This window comes from Portunus trituberculatus, chromosome 47, assembly GCF_017591435.1.
Source record: "Portunus trituberculatus isolate SZX2019 chromosome 47, ASM1759143v1, whole genome shotgun sequence".
NCBI classification, from domain to species: Eukaryota; Metazoa; Arthropoda; class Malacostraca; order Decapoda; family Portunidae; genus Portunus; species Portunus trituberculatus.
In genome coordinates, this window is record NC_059301.1 from 11,385,549 (window position 1) to 11,391,802 (window position 6,254).

Here is a 6,254-nt window from a genome sequence, read left to right on the forward strand (position 1 = left end):
TTAAATACAAGACAATTCTTTGAAATATTGTTTAATGATCAGATATTGTATAATTATCTTTTTATTGGAACTGTACATTATGGGAGACTCTACCATAATTTAGTTTAGCTCTTGGTTGGACTCTCTGACAAGTAAAAAGATGACTTGGGAAATGTGTAGAAGGAAATCATTACTTAATATTCTTTGTTTGAGTGTCTACTAACAAACAATGGCTACAGTTCTGGTGACCTCTGTGTTTCCTTCATTCATCGAGAAATGTCTCACTTCCGTTCTCTCCTCGCCGAGTAGCACCGAATTTCGAGATATCCTTTGTAAATTTGGAAGTCCAAAATTGTTATGCGTATTTCCCCCTCCACAAAATGCATATATTCCTAGACTTACCATTTGTGACTTGTTAGAAATTCAGACTCTACTGAATTCCAAACTTGTAGCAAAGCATCACGTTCCCTTCGATTCCTCTCCAACTAAAGGAAATGTGACGGCAGAGTCTAAGAACATTGTGAGGATTTAGTTGACTGACACAAAACAGTTAATTAATACTTGAATCTTATCACTTACTACCATCATATATATTTTTTGTCACCCTTATGTTGAACCATTTATTTCTTTTCTCTAATTATTTATCATCTTTATTTACGTAAGATATGCCAATCCATAGAACAAATGTACAAAATCAACCTGACCATTGGTGTTACTTAGCCTTAGCGTCTATATGTGTTTTAGAGAAAGTGCCAGACTTCTGTGTCGTTGCATCTTAGTGTCAGACATATGCTGGTTTGATTGTGACGTTGTTTTGCTGCAGTTATTTTTGAAATCATAAACTTGGTATGTGTTGAACTCTCAGGTTTTTACTCGTAACATTTTGTATTCGTACCTCCACTCGTATTAGGTAACTATCTTAGATAAATTTGTAATGTGTCAGAGAGAGAGAGAGAGAGAGAGAGAGAGAGAGAGAGAGAGAGAGAGAGAGAGAGAGACATCCAAATCATCTTTTCTTTCTCCTTCATTTTTCTCTCCTGCTTCTTCATTTTTTATCTCATTTTCCTCCATCTCTCTCTCTCTCTCTCTCTCTCTCTCTCTCTCTCTCTCTCTCTCTCTCTCTCTCTCTCTCTCTCTCTCTCTCTCTCTCTCTCTCTCTTATATTCTGCAGCTCAGCCAATGTTTTTACTGCTCCATCTCCATTACTCGAACAATTTCATCTGTTTTGTCATCAGCTGAGTTCTTACTATCGTGTGTAAGTGTAAGTGTGTGTTTCTGTGTTGTCTGTCTGTGTGTCTTCGCCCTCTCCCTCTTTCTCTCTTCCAGCTCCGTATTACCCACTGCGCTGGCTGCCAAATTTATCACAAAAAATCCAATGATCACAATCAGATATTACTACTGCTGGGACACCGTTTTCTTTCCAGAGTCTTGTCGCTTTGCATATTGTACGTGCCATTGCGCCATTCCAATATATAAACCAATACTTTACTTTGTTATGAAGAAAAAAATAAGTGGGAATATACATGAACGTCAAGGTAGATACAGAACGAAGGCAAGATAAGTGTAGGCACGTTAAGAGGTAGGATGGACGGTAAGAATACTGAATTAATTATTATGGGTTTGAGTGTGGCTGAAGGGAAGATGGAAGGCAGACTCAAGAATAGGTGGTGGAGAGAGAGAGAGAGAGAGAGAGAGAGAGAGAGAGAGAGAGAGAGAGAGGGATGGGAGAGAGAGGAGGATAGGAGAGAGAGAGAGATAGAAAAAGGAGGAGGATAGAAGAGAGAGAGAGATAGAGATATATAGATAGATAGAAAGATTGATAGAGAGATGGAGAGAGAGAGAGAGAGAGAGAGAGAGAGAGAGAGAGAGAGAGAGAGAGAGAGAGAGAAAGAGAGAGGTAGTAGAACAAAAACTATGAGCATAGGAAAATCTACAGAAAGAGAAGAATAGATAGAATCAATGATAGAAAGAAGAGGAGAAAGAGAATAGCATGAAGTACGTATCACCAGAATCATTCCTAACAAATCGGGAGGAACATGATACACGAACAGCGATGAGATATTCAATAGGAAAGGAATGACCGAAGTTTTGCAGTGTCTCGGGCAGCTGTGTACCAGTGTTTGAGGATAATCAGCATCATCATTCACTAAAACGGCAACAGCTCCTCGCCAGTAAGTCACGATGATCCGCCACGTGTGTTGCTTCTTCGTTACCTACACTTTACTTTGTTTATCGTCGGAATCAGAAGACGATGTATGTTCGTAATTTTAACCCTTCAGTACTTGGACACACATTTTTATTTCTAACCGTGAATTTGTGTACGATTAGACCGATTTATTGACATTAGAATGGGTCCATGGGGGTCAGAAAAATTAATGACCACAGTCTTCACTATTTCAATCACCCAGTAAGTTTCTGAAGATTTTGAAAGTCACAAAATATTAAGAGAAATGAATATTGAAACACGTCATGATACTCAAGGGTTAAACGTTTTATTTTTCTATGGAGGTTATTTCCAAACGACATAGAGATGATTAGTGTGATGTCAAGATGGCCTTGTGATAGTGGTGTTGTAAAATCCTTGTTAACCTCTTTCAGTACCATGGCAGGTTTTCATATTTACTCTGCTTACTGTTTGGTGATTTTATACAGCTTCAAAAACTTATGAGGGGATTAAGATAGTGAAGTCTCTGGCCATTAATCTTCTGACCCCCTTAGATCCTTTCTAATGTAAATAAAATGGTCTAATCACATCCAAAACTCATGGTAAAAATGCGTCCCCACTACTGAAAGGGTTAAACTATTACCAAGATCATGAAGACGTCCTGGTAAACGTAATAACTTACACTAATGTTTGTTAAGTGAAGTAATTGGAGACAGAACAACGATATCTTTAGGAAAAACGAATGTACTCAACACAGCAACATTCTGGGAAAAAAATAGTAGCTAAATAGTATCAAGAACCATTATATGTTGTGACGCCCTGAAGACATGGTATGACGCCACATTGTGAAACGAAATCGAAAATACTGTTGGCAAGATCTATGGAAGGACTGTATTTAGTTTTTCATGTTTTTCCACTACAGGTTCCTCTTTTTGACACTTGATTCTCTGCCGTGTACTAAACAAATCTGTGGTCACATTTTTTTTTTTTTTTTTTTTTTCATTTAAATAGCGATATGATAAACTAATAACCTTTTCTATTCCTATATCAATTTCATCCCTCATTTGCCTACAGATAATTGCATTTGCGTAACATTTGGCATTGAGTTGCTGCTTATTAATTAGTGTATCAAGTTAGGAGAGAGGAAGTTTTGTTACATTTGTTTACTATTTCTTCCGTATTTATTGTACCAGCTAGACACCCCTTTGCAATACACGGGCCTAAACATTATCACCACCATCAAAATAAAGAGAAAGTTTTGTTGCATTTGTTTACTATTTCTTCTTATTCATTGTACCAGACACCCGCTTTGCAATACACGGACCTTAAAACCATCATGACAAAACATTCACGTACCGTCTTACATCTTGCCATCTCGTTACCATTAGTCTTCAAATATAGTACAATGCATTGCGTGCTTTGGGGTCCGAGGGGTCTCCAAGCGCACGGATTCGAATCCTGTCCACGGTCCGAGTGTAGGTTGAGCTTTCTCACTCGGGGCAACAGTTTCCTAGCGGGTGGGCTTTGAGATAGGAGGTACCTCAAAAAGTATCTCCTTTAGTCCATAAATTCCCGTGAAAAGCCCACATGGTATAAAAAAAAAAGAAAGGATCGGAGTATTGGTAGAGAATTGAACGTGACAACCCTTCACGAGTGAGTTTGATGTACAAGAGCACTCGTATACGTTGTACTCTGCGTGTGGGCTTAGAGTTCATGCTGACTCCACTAGCAGTATGACGAGCGGAACAACTGGACAGGAAAGTAATTGCTTTGTACCAAGAACACCAACGGCTCTGGAGGAAACTCGGTGCCATTTCCTGCTGAGCCCGCAACGTGGAATCTGGCGCATCGCATTCCTTAAATAAGGAAATAAGAGTGACATTGTGCTGTGTTTCCAGACAGTTTTACACGTTTTGCTTCGACTCTTTCATGGCTACGTTATCTGTCCTTTAACTTTCTAGACGCTTGATTCTTTGTACTGCAGTCTCGTTAATAGATATGTGTTGGCTACGTGAGCAAACTTCAACTCCTCCGCAACTCGATAATCTCCATAATTGCGTTTAATATCTGAGGTTCATTGTTGTTTGTACTCTCTCCAATAATCACATGGACAATATGATGGAAATTTAACGCTTCATTACAATTCTAACCTTCCAAAAACCTACTACCGCTAGATTTTAAACCCTACTTGCCGTTAAATATGGAAGAAGAGAGATTGTTCAAGACAGAAAACTAACCTCGTGAGAATGACGCAGTGAATCTCAGAGGGAATCTCCTTCATTTTAGATTAAGGTAAGGATATCATATATAGAGAGCAAATCATATCACTGTCGGGTCATCTTCCCTTGAACTACATACCACAGTTTTAGACAATTATTCTTGTTGTGTTGAATAGTGACGTGGTATTTAAAGGTCAGAGTTAAACGCTCCACTTTTTTTTCTTTATTTTTTTATGAAGAGAGGGTGAAAAGGGATGTGGTGGTGATGATGGATGGAAGAAAGAGATGGAGGGAGGGAGGGAGAGAGAGACAGAGACAGAGACAGATATATATATAGAGAGAGAGAGAGAGAGAGAGAGAGAGAGAGAGAGAGAGGAAACATAGGGAATGAAGGAAGACACGGAAAGAACAAGAATAAAGGACGGGAGGAAAAACGGAATGAAGTAAAAGGAAGGAACGAAAGCAACAAAGGAATGGAGAGAGAAGGCGGAGATTAGGAAGAAGGAATGAACTCACGCCTTTTTCTGTGTCTCCAAACAATTCTTCATATCAAACCGAATATTAACAAAGGAAGGCTAAAACAATGAAATTTTTAACAAGTCACGGTAAAAAAGCTCCAGATGTTCAGTGTCAAGGTGTTCTGTTTATTGCACCACGTTAAATAGACGAGCAGCTTTCTATTATATGATGATTTTCTAGTAAGAGGAAAATTTCTATCTTGATATTAATGGAGTGACTCAATTAACCAAATGAATGGAACTGGATAATCTAATATTACATTTAATCTCTCTCTCTCTCTCTCTCTCTCTCTCTCTCTCTCTCTCTCTCTCTCTCTCTCTCTCTCTCTCTCTCTCTCTCTCTCTCTCTCTCTCTCTCTCTCTCTCTCTCTCTCTCTCTCTCTCTCTCTCTCTCTCTCTGCCATCCACTTCTGAATAATTCCTCCTGTCTGTGTTTTCTTTCGTCTCAGATTTTTCTTTATTTTTTCCCCTGGTTTTAAAGCGTCTTCAGTCAGTATTTGTGAGCGTCTCCTTTTTATCTCCATAAATCTGTCAGAGGAGAGAGAGAGAGAGAGAGAGAGAGAGAGAGAGAGAGAGAGAGAGAGAGAGAGAGAGAGAGAATCCTCTTTCTTCTTACTTGGCCTTGAAGACACAACAGACAGACAGGCAGGCAAGCAAATGCAAAACAAAAACAAACACACACACACACACACACACACACACACACACACACACACACACACACACACACACACACACACACACACACACACACACACACACAATGTCAGAGAGAGAGAGAGAGAGAGAGAGAGAGAGAGAGAGAGAGAGAGAGAGAGAGAGAGAGAGAGAGAGAGAGAGAGAGAGAGAGAGAGAGAGAGAAAGGACGGAAGGACAAGACCAGAAAGAGTAAAAGAAGGGGAAGAAAAGGAGGAAGAAAATAAGGAGAAGAAAAGGAAGAAGAGCAAGAGAAGGAGGAGGAAGAGGAGCAAAAGGAGAAAGAGAAGGAGGAAGAAGAGGAGGAAAAAGAAGAAGAGGAAGAGGAAAGAGAGGGTAGAGAACGCCCTCCCTCCCTCCCCTCCCCTTCCCCCATGACACCCACCGTCCCGCCTCTCAGCCCCCTGGTAATGATACAGCGTCAGCGAAACTGGAATCGACAAGTTTGAAAAAATGGCAGAAAAAATGGGTAACTTCTTTTTCCTTCTTTTGGATCAAGGGCGCGGAGATTGGGCAGGGGATGGCTTGAGGGGAGAAGCGAGGGGACGGGCGCACGCAGGGACGGACGGAAGGAAGGTACACTGCTTGGAGGGCAGGACGGGACGGTGGTGTGGGTGTGGCGTTGTTACTAGTGGTGGTGGTGGTGGTGGTGGTGGTGGTGGTGGAAGGAGCGAGTAC